A 15,180-nucleotide genomic window follows, 5' to 3' on the forward strand; every position below is an offset into this window, starting at 1 on the left:
AATACTCACGACAGATACTCAAAAAATTATTACAGTATTTTTGGCACTATTTTAGGTGCTCTGAAAGTTATAAAAGAGTTTAAAACACACAAATAATAGTTGTATATATGTTTTATATAACATTCAATAAAACACTTCTTTGAAAAATACATACCTTACATTTTTTATTTTTATATATTCTATTTAACTTTTGTGACTGTTATTATCATAAGTAAGTAGCATTTGAAAAGAATATGTGAGCTATCCTGGTAATGTGGCTATATACCTATTTATGTTGAAAGAAATGAACATATACTACAGATGTGCTGTGGAACACTTCAGGGGAAGTTAGTGGTGGGGGAGCAGGGGTTGCAAAATCAGATATCCCAGATTCTTGTGACACCAAGTGGATTGGGATCATTCATTCAGCCTCCTTAAAGCGCAGTTCTTTATTGTCAGCATTCTCTGCAAGGGTAGTTGATGTACTTTTGTTAATCTTCTCATCTTTCTTTATTATAGCTTATTTTCAGCGATTCTGTAATTCCTTTCCTGGTTCTTCCCCACCTCTAGCAACCCTTGCTGCCAGATACGGGGGAAAAAATGAGACTTCTAATTTAAGAATAGCTGCTTAATTCAAAGACATATTTAAATTTTTGTTTTTGGTGGGATTCATTAAAAAATGAAAGTTTATAGTCTCTGCACATTGTAGTTTCTTTGCTATCTTAGCATTCATCTGACTCATTTTTCATTCTTTTTATAACTTTGTTTGCAAGTTATTTCTTTAAAAGCCCTGCCAGAGGTAATGATTGGTGCTGTCTTAGTTACTTCAACTTTCCGTCCTCCTCTAAATCACTGGCTAGATATGAATAGTCTTTAAAATGAATTGTGAGATTTGATCAGTGTAGTGTAGTAGAATAATGATGCACTTGTATAGAGGCATCATTCTCATTACGGTGCGTGGATGTTTATGTCTTCAGCAGTTTGATGCCGTTTTGTCACGTTTCCAGGCTAAAGGCAACGTTTCATGCACCTGCTTACTTAGTTTTCTTTGAGGCTTAGCATTGTACTGCTTTCTTTATAGTCCATGAATGCATATATAATTACAATTTTGAGACATGATTTGTGTGTCTTGATAATGAACTAACAGTGTTCATAAAAATAAATAAATATATGTGTTCAATAAAAGTAAATACATGTAGTAAGTTCTGCACTTTGATTTCCTTGGGGCTAAAAGTCCAGGACCTTATTTTTTGTCCCCAAATGACCCAGCACCAAGCTCTTAGCAGGCACTTAGCTGAGGAATAGACCTTTTATAATGCCGATTTGTTGCTTGAATTATCCCAGTATTGACCATAGGGAGCTCTTTTAAGTTGATCCCAGTGTAATTTTGATATGATCCCAGTGGATTATTTAAGCACCATCTTATTTTCTGTCATAGAACATGCTCCTCACTCATCTCTTTTTTTTTCCCTACCCAAGTCTTAGGTCATTTCCCCAGGCACCCTGGCTGCCTTTAATGGACGTATTAGTAACTAAGATCTGGGTACCAGTTCTGTTTGTTGCTACTGGGATTTCACTGCTTCTTGGTCCTCGTTTTGGATAGAACTAGGAAGTGGCAAAGGAGAAAAGGAAAGATATAAGCATCTGAATGCAGAGTTCCAAGGAATAGCAAGGAGAGATAAGAAAGCCTTCCTCAGCTATCAGTGGAAAGAAATAGAGGTAAACAACTGAATGGGAAAGACTAGAGATCTCTTCAAGAAAATTAGAGATACCAAGGGGACATTTCATGCAAAGATGGGCTCGATAAAGGACAGAAATGGTATGGACCTAACAGAAGCAGAAGATATTAAGAAGAGGTGGCAAGAATGCTACTGAAGAACTGTACAAAAAAGATTTTCACAACCCAGATAATCACAATGGTGGGATCACCACCTAGAGCCAGACATCCTGGAATGTGAAGTCAAGTGGGCCTTAGGAACCATCACTATGAACAAAGCTAGTGGAGGTGATGGAATTCCAGTTGAGCTATTTCAAATCCTGAAAGATGATGCTGTTAAAGTGCTGCACTCAATATGCCAGCACATTTGGAAAACTCATCAGTGGCCACAGGACTGGAAAAGGTCAGTTTTCATTCCAGTCCCAAAGAAAGGCAATGCCAAAGAATGCTCAAACTACCACACAATTGCACTCATCTCACACACTAGCAAAGTAATGCTCAAAATTCTCCAAGCCAAGCTTCAGCAATACGTGAACTGTGAACTTCCAGATGTTCAAGCTGTTTTTAGAAAAGGCAGAGGAACCAGAGATCAAACTGCCAACATCCGCTGGATCATAGAAAAAGCAAGAGAGTTCCAGAAAAACATCTATTTCTGCCTTATTGACTATGCCAAAGCCTTTGACTGTGTGGATCACAATAAACTGTGGAAAATTCTGAAAGAGATGGGAATACCAGACCACCTGACCTGCCTCTTGAGAAACCTGTATGCAGGTCAGGAAGCAACAGTTAGAACTGGACATGGAACAATAGACTGGTTCCAAATAGGAAAAAGTGTATGTCAGGGCTGTATATTGTCACCCTGCTTATTTAACTTATATGCAGGGTACATCCTGAGAAACACTGGACTGGGTGAAGCACAAGCTGGAATCAAGATTGCCAGGAGAAATATCAGTAACCTCCGATATGCAGATGACACCACCCTTATGGCAGAAAGTCAAGAGGAACTCAAAAGCCTCTTGATGAAAGTGAAAGAGGAGAGTGAAAAAGTTGGCTTAAAGCTCAACATTCAGAAAATGAAGATCATGGCATCTGGTCCCATCATTTCATGGGAAATAGATGGAGAAACTGTGGAAACAGTGACAGACTTTATTTTTCTGGGCTCCAAAATCACTGCAGATGGTGATTGCAGCCATGAAATTAAAAGACGCTTACTCCTTGGAAGGAAAGTTACGACCAACCTAGATAGCATATTCAAAAGCAGAGACATTACTTTGCCAACAAAGGTCTGTCTAATCAAGGCTATGGTTTTTCCAGTGGTTATGTATGGATGTGAGAGTTGGACTGTGAAAAAAGCTGAGCTCAGAAGAATTGATGCTTTTGAACTCTGGCGTTGGAGAAGAGTCTTGAGAGTCCCTTGGACTGCAAGGAGATCCAACCAGTCCATCCTGAAGGAGATCAGTCCTGGGTGTTCATTGGAAGGACTGATGCTGAAGCTGAAACTCCAATACTTTGGCCACCTCATGCAAAGAGTTGACTCATTGGAAAAGACCCTGATGCTGGGAGGAATTGGGGGCAGGGGGAGAAGGGGACGACAGAGGATGAGATGGCTGGATGGCATCACCGACTTGATGGACATGACTCCAGGATGGACAGGGAGGCCTGGCATGCTGCTATTCGTGGGGTCACAAAGAGTCGGACACGACTAAGGGACTGAACTGAACTGACTGAGGTAGTACATATGTGCATACCCGCTCTTGTATACCCACATATCTATGATTATTATTTCTGTATCTGCCTATTTCTCTCTATATTATTAAAATAGATATGGGTTGATACATATCCTTTTTAATCCACTACCACAGGATTCAGCCTAGTCTTCCTCTTTTCATATTTGTAATTCTTTCTCTGAGTGTGAGAAATCTGATTCTTATTATCTGTGATAGATTTACTTGTTTTTTCCAACCCTAGTAGACGTGAAAAAGTAGTTTAAAAACTGCTAACCCATCCCTCTGTGAAAAAACCAGTTTACCAACCAGAACACAGTATTAGTGCATAGTTCTTTCTGTCTTTAGCTTTACAGTAAGCAGGGTTGTGGCCTGTTGTGCAAAGCTGCTTAGTGTCAAGTCCCTATTTTTCTTTACATCCTTCTGTGGTGTTATGCCTACTCTTACAGTGTAGTTATGTTCATTTGTCACAGTCTGCAGTGTATTCTGGGTCCCCTGACATACTTGTAAATTTCTAATTATCATTTTTTAAATTTACAAGCAACAGAGTTTACTGTTTGGGTATATAGGTTTTTGAGTTATAACCAATGAATAGGTTCAGGTATCTTCCATCACAGTGCCATAAGAATATTTCAACCACCTTGAAAATTTCCTTTTTACTTCCTTGGCAGTCAGTCCCACCTCTACCAGTCCTTGGTAACCACCAGTTTTTTCTATCCTTGCAGTTTTGCCTTTACCAAAATTCAGTATAAATAGCAATTATATAACATGTAGCATTTTGGGCTTGGTGTCTTTCACTCACCAAAATTTATTTAAAGTTCACCCAAACTACTGCATGACTCAATATTTCATTTGTTTCTGTTGCTAAATAGTGTTCCATTATATGGCTATACCTGAGTTCTTAGGTTTGGGTGATTATGAATAAGTTGCATAACTATTCACGTTTAGGATTTTGTATAGACAAGATTTCAGTTTACTTGGGTAAATATCTAGGATTGGAATTGCTAGATCATTTGATAAATGTGAGTGTCATATAAAAGAAAACCCTGCCGAACTATTTTTCAAAGTAACTGCAGCATTTTGCATTCTTGCCAGCAGTAAATCGTATTAATATTTACTGTTGCTCGGTATCATTGCCAGCACAATATAGTTAGGCTTTTTTAAAAAAATTAAAAAAAATTTTTATTTTAGGCATTCTAAGATGTATCTCATTGTTACTTTAATTTGCACTTCCCTCATGACTAGTGAGTGGGTTTCCCTGGTGACTCAGATGGTAAAGGATCCACCTGTAATGCAGGAGACCTGGGTTCGATCCCTGGATTGGGAAGATCCCTTGGAGAAGGAATGGCTACCCACTCCAGTATTCTTGCCTGGAGAATTCCATGGACAGAGGAGCCTGGTGGACTACAGTCCATGGGGTCACAAAGAATAGGACATGGCTGAGCAACCAAGGGTGTCATGTCAATGACTAGAGACGTTGAACATGTTTTCACATGATTGCTTGCAATCCATAAATCCTCTTTGGTAAAATGCATGTTTGAGTTTTTGCCCATTTTTTTTTTCCCTTTTAGGTTGATTGTTTTCTTATTGTTGGGTCTTAAGGGTTCCTTATATACACACACATCCTTTAACAGATGTGTAATCTTCTCAAATATTTTTCCCCAGTCTTTAAATTTGTCGTTCATTTTCTGAACATCATTTACAGAAGTTTTACATTTTGATAAAGCCCAATTATCAGTTATATTTCATGACTCATGCTTTTAGTCTTCTAGAAACTCATTGGCAAACCCAAGGTCTTGCAGATATTTTCTTTGAGAAGTGTTACAGCTTCCCATTTATATGATGACTTGGTCTTTCCATTTGTTTTTGTTTATACGTAGCATTCTTGCTTGCTTCGTTCTTTTTAACATATAGCATATCTTTCAGCTCATTAACTTACTATCCATACTTATATACCTCATGAATTTTGCCTCTAGTCTCACAAACTCTTGTTTATTTATCGTCTATACTTAGCACTTCTTATGGCTTTCATCCATCCAAATGTTTTTTTTGTTATCTATAGAAGAACTTAACATTCTCAGATAATGAAGTCAGAGCACATCATAATATTTATCTAAGCTAATTACTGTGAGAAATTATTAGAATATCACAAATGCCTTTTGTATTATCTTATAATGTATTACTGCCAATTAAATATGTCATCTACTAGAATAATATTAAAACAAGAGCCCCATGTATTTCAAATCAGTTATTCATTGTGCATTAAGAGATTAAGAAGTCAAAAGCTTTCCTGTGTGTGTGTTTGTGTGTGTATGATTGGCAGTAATAGAGCTAATCATAAGATAAATTGGTTCTTTGAAACGTAAATATTTATTCTGTTTCTGGCTTCAAGTGCCTTCTATATATAAACAGATATCCTAAGATGTCTGCAAATATCGTTCTCAAGAGGAAGGCAATGCTTAATAAATGTTTTAAAAAAGACAAATAAATGAATTCATCAAATAGAAAAAAAAGTTGAGTGTTGGATACTGAAGGTAGTAAAGTACTTCTAGAGAAGAAAATAATTTAATAAAGTCAGCCAAAATTAGCAATAATAAAAGCAATGGTAATGATGCTAATGATGCACTTTACTGAGCGCACGTTATATCTCAGGTGCTGTGCTAAGGCTATACCGCTTGCATCCAGTATTGAATTGAATAGGTAATGTACCCCTCTCTCGTGTCTTGTTTTCACTGAGTTGCATACCAGGATACACGGCAGCTTGGCTGGATTGCCAGAAGCTGTCGCTTTTCACTGGTTGCCGTTTTGGGACTGCCTGCAAGTATAGATCAAACTCTCTGCCGTCACAATTGTCTTCAGACAGCTCCTTCTGGCCCCTCACAAACTGATCATCTACGCTGATAATGAGAAAGAGAAGTTGAAGGTTCACCCTTACTTCCCCTAAAACCTCACGTCTTAAAGTTCTTGGTGACTGTCGTTGCATGGCCACCAACCCCAGCCTTGATTATACTTACCACCTGTGGACCTGTTCTCTCCAAGTGCCATGCTGGAGCCTTAAAGAATAAAGACATATTCCTCTCCTGTTTTGTGTTTTCTGTTAGCCCCCTGCTTCTCATTGTCTTTAGGACTCTGACCAGAACTGTTCTTTTAACCTCTTTTATGCCTCCCCATTTGGAGAAGGAAATGGCAACCCACTCCAGTGTTCCTGCCTGGAAAATCCCCATGGATGGAGGAGCCTGGCGGACTACAGTCCATGGGGTCGCAGAGAGTCAGACACGACTAAGTGATTATCACTCACTTGCCTTTCCACACACCTGTTCTTGTGCTACCCACTTCTGTAGATACATCAGGGTCGTTTAGCATATTGTCCTGTTTACCTGGAATATTTGTTTTCCACTTTTTGTCATTCCATGTAAATTCTCACACATGCTCTAGGACGCAGCTCGTCTGTTTCCTTCCCGTGAGGCTCTTTTTGACACAGGCTCTCTTCTTCACCCCATCCCAAGCAGACTGGAAGGGATTGTTTTCTTTCAGAAAGTGCTCGCTGTATTTCACTTGCAAATCTGTATTTTCCACACAGCTCTAAGTTTTTCTGAAGTCCTTATGTCTTCTCCTTTTCATTTTTAGCCCCTTTAGCTAGCATAGCGTGCTGCAGTCCATGGGGTCGCAAAGAATCGGACATGACTTAGCGACTGGACAGCACCACCGCCACCTAGCATAGCCGTCATTCCAGAACAGGCAGAAGGCTCTCCCTGCTCGTCCTTCCCTGGGTCCAAACCTCCTCCCGCCATAAAAACAGCTCTTGATTTTCTCCCTGTTTATACACTCCTTATTTTTTAAAATTAGAGATCAGTGCTTTTCAGACATTTGGAACAAAGTGGTATCCTTTCTTCAAAGGAAAACTTGACCGCAATGTGCTCGTGCACACACCCCCCAAGATAAAAGGTCAAGTCTGGGAGCTAGGAGGCCTCCGTTTTCCTCCTGGCAGTTCTAGGGAACTTGTAGGGCTCCAAGTAGTAAGGTTTGCTACCTTAGAAAGGTTTGCCCTGGCCTTATTGCTCTGTTTTTGAGTCCCTCCAAATCATTCTTCACCTAGTTCCAGGAGAGAGCATTCTCTTCATTCATTCATTCATTCATTTTGGTGATGCCAGTTTTCCTTGCTGTGCGGGCTTTTCCCTCTTTGTGGCAAGCAGGAGCTGATCTCTAGTTGCGGTGGCTTCTCTTGTTGTTGGGCACAGGCTCTAGGGCAGGTGGACTCAGTGGTGGCGACTCTCGGGCTCTAGAGCAGGCTCAGGAGTCGTGGCGCACGGGCTTAGTTGTTGCACGGCATGTGGGAGCTTTCCGGATCAGGGATCAAACCCGTGTCTTCTGCGCTGGTAGGTGCATTCTTTACCGTTGAGCCACCAGAGGAGCCCTGGGAGAGCTCTTTCTAAAACACAAATCAAATTACACCTCGTGCTCATATCTCGTTCATGAGGCTCTGTGACCTTAGCTCACACCTGAGCTCCTTGGAAGTGTAGGGTGTATCTTTCACCTTTGTGTCACTAGCATCTGGTACAGCTAGTTCGTGGCAGGGGTCTGGTATGCAGTGGCCTGGGTGCTCTGTGCCGTTGAAGTTGATGAGAGAACTTGGCGTGGTGACCCATCTTCCTCACCCTCGTGGCTTTGCTTTTTGTTCAGACGGGCAGTGCCAGCCTCGTTCTCCCTCAGATCTCGGGTCCACCTGGGTCTTCACTCCCTGTGTCACAGCCATCTTTAGCTTTAACAGCCTTCATCAGTTTGCCTTTCTTTAATCTCTAAAGCAATTTGTTACGATTATAAACAACATGCTTAGTGTACTATATTTAGTGCACCTTTTTTGTTACCACTTGATGGTATAACTTCTGCCTGGGTATCCTAGCAACAGCAACAGCAAAAAAACAGCAAAAGTCACAAATGGTTTCAAAGGTACTTTCTGATCCAGGAAGATATATTTTGCCCAGTTCTGAGGTATATAATTTTGGTTATAGGTTGTTATTTTAAGTTTATGTTTGAGTACAGTTTTGCCTTTGTTTCTCAACATGTTATAGGCTGAAAAATAAATGTTCATTTTATTGTGTCCTCTGAAACCAAAATTGGTGTTGAGTCAGCTCATAGCCTGCAAATCAAACAGAAATCTTTGAAAAAGTGCATGCAATGAATTAAAAGTATTTGGTGTAATTTTTACCATGGATCATTTTTAGGTTTTTGTTGCAAAAGAGGAATAATAAAGCTTTATCCACTTAGGTTAATGTTCTGGTGATATAGTATCCTTCCTAATTGTGTTTTCTGTTCCTTGTGTATATTTCAATAAATGTCTCTGCTGCTTTCAGAATTGTTTATAATCACATTTCATGTGAGAACAGTTTTCTAAAGAGAAGGTAACTTGGAAAAAACTGTATTTCATTTCATTAAAAGCAACTATCAAAACCTATGTTACCAGATGATTATTACATTCTTATTCAGGCTTGAAGCCATTTTGTTTATTTTTAACTGTACTTTTCTTTTCTCTAATTGCTTTCTGGCCCTTAATAAACCAACTTGTTTTGATGAAATGATCTCTCTTTAGAATTAGGGGTAAATATCTCTACCATTTTTTATAGGAAGGCTTTTGTCTGAGACGTCTGTACTGCCATATTTTATATTTTTGGTGTTATTGGGGAAGGAAAAGTGGATACTGTGTCTTTAATGGAAAGCAAAAGGTTATCTTTCTCTGGCCTTTGTGTGTATGTGCTGATGTGGATGTAGGCAGCCAGACAGGCAATGTGTGCGGAGAGACCAGGGAACCGGCTGCGGATCGATAGACGTGGTGTGGAGTGAATTAATGCGAGGCAGGCCGTCTGTCTGTCATAAGGATCGTGGGGAATGCGGAGCTGTGCGGTCACTCACTGCGGAGATCTGCTTCCAATAAATTCAAGCCTGCTGCCTGAAAATAAACTCAAGATACACACCTCCTCCCTTCCTCACTGTGAAATTTTACTTTATTCAAAGTAAAGCTACGTATCAGATTCTTGCCTCGTGTACTTTAATTGGAGCACTGGGAAACCGCAGTTGGGAAAGGCTGATTAAAGAAAAAAAATACCTGCTATTCTTTTAGATCCGTTTTTCAATCTCAGTGGAAATCTGTATTACAATGGGAAAGAGAAATACACTGTTTGTTAATCTTTGTAAATATTGTGATATATAGTTCTCTTTCTGAGTCCAAGAATATTGTGTCTCACTTTCATCTAATCTTCAATAGAATAATAATATTATAATGAACTTAAATGGTTTTATATTGCAACATTGGTTATAGTGCTGTGCTTTAAATTTTGTTCTATTAAAATTTAGTATTTAATCTTTGTTCATTTAATCACATGACACTGAAGTCTTCAGAGTTCACCACATTAGTCATTACTCGGGTATTAGGCAATAGAAAAAAATGTTCATAAAGGTACTTTATAAGCTTTTGAAAGATAAATTTTATAATACTGTCCCTGATTTTGCAGGTGGGGAGAGGCAAGTGCAGTTTCATTTCGTTGATTTTGAAAACTGTATTTCCACATTTACATTGAAAATGTTTTTCTGAAGTGGTTACAAATATTGCATACAAATGAGACGTTGTCTGCATGCATCTCTCACTACGAGCAGTGGTCTGAGCATTCTTGTCTGGATGGTGTGGCGATCTCACATAGTCTTCCTTGCTCTCTGCTTTTTATTTTTGCTGGTGCCACAGCCCAGCCTCCTGCCTTCCTCTGCTGTGTCCACACTTATACCACTTTTCTGCTCCATTCCATGTTTTTCCTTGTTTTCCTCCTGATTCACAGTGTAGAACCCATTTATAAATACCTATTTCCAGCATAATCTACATTCATTTTTTTAATTTTGTGAATCTGGATTTGGTTTTTTAAATGCCTCACATTTTCCCATTAATGTTTTGTCTTTTTTTTTAATTGTATCTCTTTATTATATCTTTTTCATCAAAGCAAACTTACTATTATTTTATAGTATATTTAAATAACATAATTTGTGTCATGGGATTGAAGGTATTGAGTTCTATTCTCAATGTATTTATTGAACCTTTATGAGATGTTGTTTACTGCCAGATATTTTGAAGAGATTCAGAAAGTGAATGTCTTAGATTTTATGGCATAGTTTGACAAATAAGATCACCTACAACAAGCACATAAAAAAATGGCAAAGTACCGCCGTATAATTAATTGACAGTACTTATAATGTTGCGTAATATAAATATGCAAGAAGCTAAAGCTTCGATGTAGGTATCCTAGTATTTCTCAGGAATATTTTCATCATCTTACTGATAGTGGATAGTGATGAAATGCCTTTTATGTTTCAAAAAGTTTAGCTTTTTAATACCGGGAAGAAAGGAATACATTTTTTTTTTCTTCTGGTCCTTGTGTTTCATTGAAAATAGCATTGTATTCTGATATAACCTCAATTCTCTTTAGTGACAGTGATGTAGTACCTTCTATTGTATTTTTTTTATAGTTAGGTTTGTTGAGGTATAATTTATATATGGTAAAATTCACTCTTTTTAGTGTACAGTTCTGTGAATTTTAGGCAAATGTGGGTAGTCATATTTCTACTATCACAATTAAGATATTTATTATTTTTGTTATTCTAAATATTTGCTTAGACCATTTTATAGTCAGTCTTCCTACCATACCCCTTGCCTCTGGCAATCACTGATTTGATTTCTGCCCTATAATTTTGCCTTATAAAGAATGTCTCCTATTATCATAAGATAGTAATGTAAAAAAGTGTCACTAAATACTGTGGAGACTATAAATACCTAGGTTTGGGGAATTTTTTTTAAATGTTATTATCCCCCCTTCCTTTTTTTGTAGGTAAAGATTACCATGCTTAAAAAGGTTCAGTAATGGGTTTTGCTCATCTTTTATCATAACTCTATGGTCCAAAAGTTCAAAAGGAGAAACTTCTATCATTTCCTTAAAACAAACTTATTAAAATTAGTTTTAAATCATCTGTGCTGTTTGTATTTGAGAATTGATTTTAGTAATTTGGTCTTTGCATTATCAGTGTCTCTTATGATATCTTCCAACAAGAGTTTGGACTCTCGGGTATTTTGTTATCATCCCATTACCCCCCTTGACTGCAGTTTAGATATTTAGCTGATCCTTAAAAAAATGAAATATATAGAATTTTGAATTATCCAAATCAATCTTTTTTTTTTAATTGATTGGTAATAAAATAACCCAGAAAATTTGACTGTAAGAAATAATAGGATGAGTTACAAGCATGGTCAAAATGAGGAATATAGTTTAATTTTTTTTAATATAAATTTACTTATTTTAATTGGAGGCTAATTACAATATAATTTTTTAAATTAAAAATGGAACATTAGCCTTCCTGACACAAGAAAAACATTCATGGTGGAGTTTGTTTTCTTATTGCATAAATGTTCTTTTTTTTTTTTTTTGGGCAGGTGAATTCTTTTTTTTTTTGCATAAATGTTCTATATGGTTCTTTTCTCCCTGTTTTCTTCATGGCAAAGACCATACCAAACGAGTACACAGAAAGGGGTGTGGATTTCTTCATTGATCTGGAATAGTAGAAAAGCACACTTTTGAAAAAACTTCTTTGAGATATAATTCACATGCCATCGAATTCACACTTATAACTACCATCCATTGTTTGTTTTTTTTTAACATATTCACAGAATTGTGTAACCATCACTGTAATCAATTTCAGAACATCTTCATCACACAAAAAGAAACCAAAGACTCATTAGTTTAAATACTCATTTGCCCCCATCCTCCCAGCCCTTTGTCCTTATTGTTTAGCTGCTCAGTCGTGTCCAACTCTCTGCAACCTCATGGACTGTAGCCCACCAGGCTCCTCTGCCCATGGGATTTCTCAGGCAGGAATACTGGAGTGGGTTGCCATGTCCTTCTCTAGGGCATCTTCCCAACCCAGGGATCTAATCTGCGAGCAGGTCTTATGTCCCGTGCATTGGCAGGGGGATTCTTGACCGCTGAGCCACCAGGGACGTTCTCTCCCAGTCCTAAGCAGCCACACATGTACTTTTCACCTCTCTGGATTTGCTTTCTCTAGTTGTGGTGAGCAGGGGCTGCTCTCTAGTTGCGGGGCACAGGCTTCTCCCTGCGGTGGCTTCTCTTGCTGTGGAGCGCGGGTTCTAGCTGTGGGGCCTTCAGTAGTTTACTGCATGGGCTTAGTTGCTCTTCAGCCTGTGGGGTCTTCCCAGACCAGGGATCAAACCCGTGTCCCCCACGTTGGCAGGCAGATTCTTAACCACTGGACCACTAGGGAGAGTCCAGACGTTTTAAATTTGAATCAAGTTCACTTATCAGTTTTCCTTTTATGGGTTGTGCTTTTGGTGTCAAGTCTGGCCTCAGGTATCAAGGGTTTTCTTTTTTTTTTTTCCCCTAGAATTTTTATGGTCATATGTTCTACATGTAAGTCCATGATTCACTGTGAGTTAATTCTTATAAAAGGTGTGAGCATTAGGTCAGGGTTCATATTTTTGTCTCCATTATAGCAGTCCATTTATGGAAGAGACTGTCTTTCCTCCAATGATTTGCTTTTGCACCTCTGTCAAATATCATTGGGCATATCTGTGTTTTCTTCTGGTTTTCTATTCTAGTCTGTGAACCTAAAACCATGGTAAGTGTTGAAATGGGGCAGATTTTTTTCCTACCTTATTTTTTTCCAATTTTTAAAAACTATTCTAGTTCCTTTGTCTTTCTAAATAATTTTAGAAGAATTTTGTCTATATATACCAATAAATCATGCTGGGATTTTGATAGAAGTTAACACTAAACCTATATATGGAGAATTTCACGTCTTTACTATATAGACTCTTTCAACTTAGAACATGGTATGTCTCTCCATTCATTTATTTAGGCCTCTTTGATGTTTCATCAGTGTTTTGTAGATATCAGCATGTAATTCCTGTATATGTTTTTTTTCAATTGGCATCTAAGTATTTCAGTCTTTTCGAGCCATTATTAATAGAATTTTTAAAAAATTAGGTGTCCATGTGTTCATTGCTAGTGTACAGAAATGTGATCTTTAAAATACTTTTTGTATTCTTTCTTTAAAAATTGCATTTCTTTATTGCCTGGACGCCTCATCGCAGTGGCTTCTCTTGTTGTGGAGCACGGACTCTGTGGCGTGCAGGCTTCAGTGGCCGAGGTGCATGGGCTCAGGTGCTCTGAGGCATGTGGGACCTTCCCAGATCAGGGACCAAAGCTCTGTTTCCTGAATTGGCGGGTGGATTCTTTACTACTGAGCCACCAGGGAAGCCCTTTTTCTTGTATTCTGCAGCCTTGCTGTACTCACTTTGTTTGTTTTGTGGATTCCTTTAAATTTCCACGTAGACAGTTGTTTTTATCTTGAATGGGATCACTTCATTCCAAACTGTACATGTTTTATTTTCTTACTGAATTGCACTGTCTAGAATTTCTAATGCTGTGTCAAATAAGAGCAACAATGTGGACATCTTTGCTTCATTCTTGATCATAGGAGGAAAACATTCAGTCTTTCACCATTAAATATAATGTTACATTTTTAATAGGTGCTCTTTATTAAGTTGAACAAGTTCCCCCTCTTCCTCTATTTCTGTTTTTCTGAGAGTTTTTAAAATCATGATGTTGAATTTTATCAAATTATTGACATGATCATATGATTGTTTCTTCTTTAGTCTGTTAAAATTTTGGATAGCGTTGAGTTGTTGAATATAGAACCAGGTTTGCTTCCCAACTGAATAAATCTCACTTTGTCATGGTACGTGATTCTTTTTAAGTGTTGTTGAATTCTACTTGTTTACATTTTGTTGAGGATTTTTGAGTCTAAATTCATGAGAATTTCTGATCTGTAGTTTTATTTTCGTTTGTATGTTGACCCTTGAACAACCTTAGTTTGAACCGAGTGGACCCACTTACATGTGGTTCTTTTTCACTAGTAAGTACTACAGTATTACATGAGCCAACCAACATTGTTGGTTGAGTATCCACAGATGAGGAGGAACCACAGATACATGGAGGACTTCGCAGTGATAGTTCTCAGTGTCATGTGATTCTATGGACACGTATCCCTCTTTTGTTGTCATAGCAATGCACTACTTCCAGATAGTGGGGGAAATCTGTGTTTTATCTAGAATGGGAAAATAGGTGAGTTAGGAAAAGACATTTGTAGGAAGTTCTTTGAAGTTCTCAGGTGTTCTGGAGAATGGAAGTTTTGGGTGCCCTCATCAGCTTTCAGTTAGTTTCCTTCAGTTCAGTAATTGTCGGACCTTCCATCTAATTCTTGAATGTGTGCTAAGTTGCTTCGGTCGGGTCCAGCTCTGTGCGACCACATGGACTGTAGCCTGCCAGACTCCCCTGTCCATGGAAATCTCCAGGCAAGAATACTGGAGTGGGGTGCCATTTCCTCGTCTAGGGGATCTTCCCAATACAAGGATTGAAGCTGCATATTTTTTGTATCCTGCGTGGACAGGCAGGTTCTTTACCATTAGTGCCGCCTATTATACCCTTGGGGCATTACATTTAAGGTCTCTTTCAAAGACCCGGAACCCAAATCCCTCTTTTGTCATCATCCCTCTTCCCAACCCTCAAATTACAAGCAAACTAATATTAAAGAGAAGCAAACTTTTAAAATAGTCCTTCACTTTCTAGGTTTTCTCTTTTTTTTTAGGCATAACTGTGTCTAAATCTACTAAAATAACTAGTAAACATGTTGAAAGGAAGCATGCGAAACTCT

At 38.3% G+C, this 15,180-nt stretch overlaps 1 protein-coding gene across 3 annotated transcripts in view; it reads left to right on the forward strand.

Moving 5' to 3' along the window:
* The window catches only part of WDR7 (WD repeat domain 7), a 350,409-nt gene that overhangs the window by 133,833 nt on the left and 201,396 nt on the right, over positions 1–15,180 (forward strand). The window lies entirely within an intron of this gene.

This window comes from Bubalus kerabau, chromosome 21, assembly GCF_029407905.1.
Source record: "Bubalus kerabau isolate K-KA32 ecotype Philippines breed swamp buffalo chromosome 21, PCC_UOA_SB_1v2, whole genome shotgun sequence".
Taxonomy (NCBI): Eukaryota; Metazoa; Chordata; class Mammalia; order Artiodactyla; family Bovidae; genus Bubalus; species Bubalus kerabau.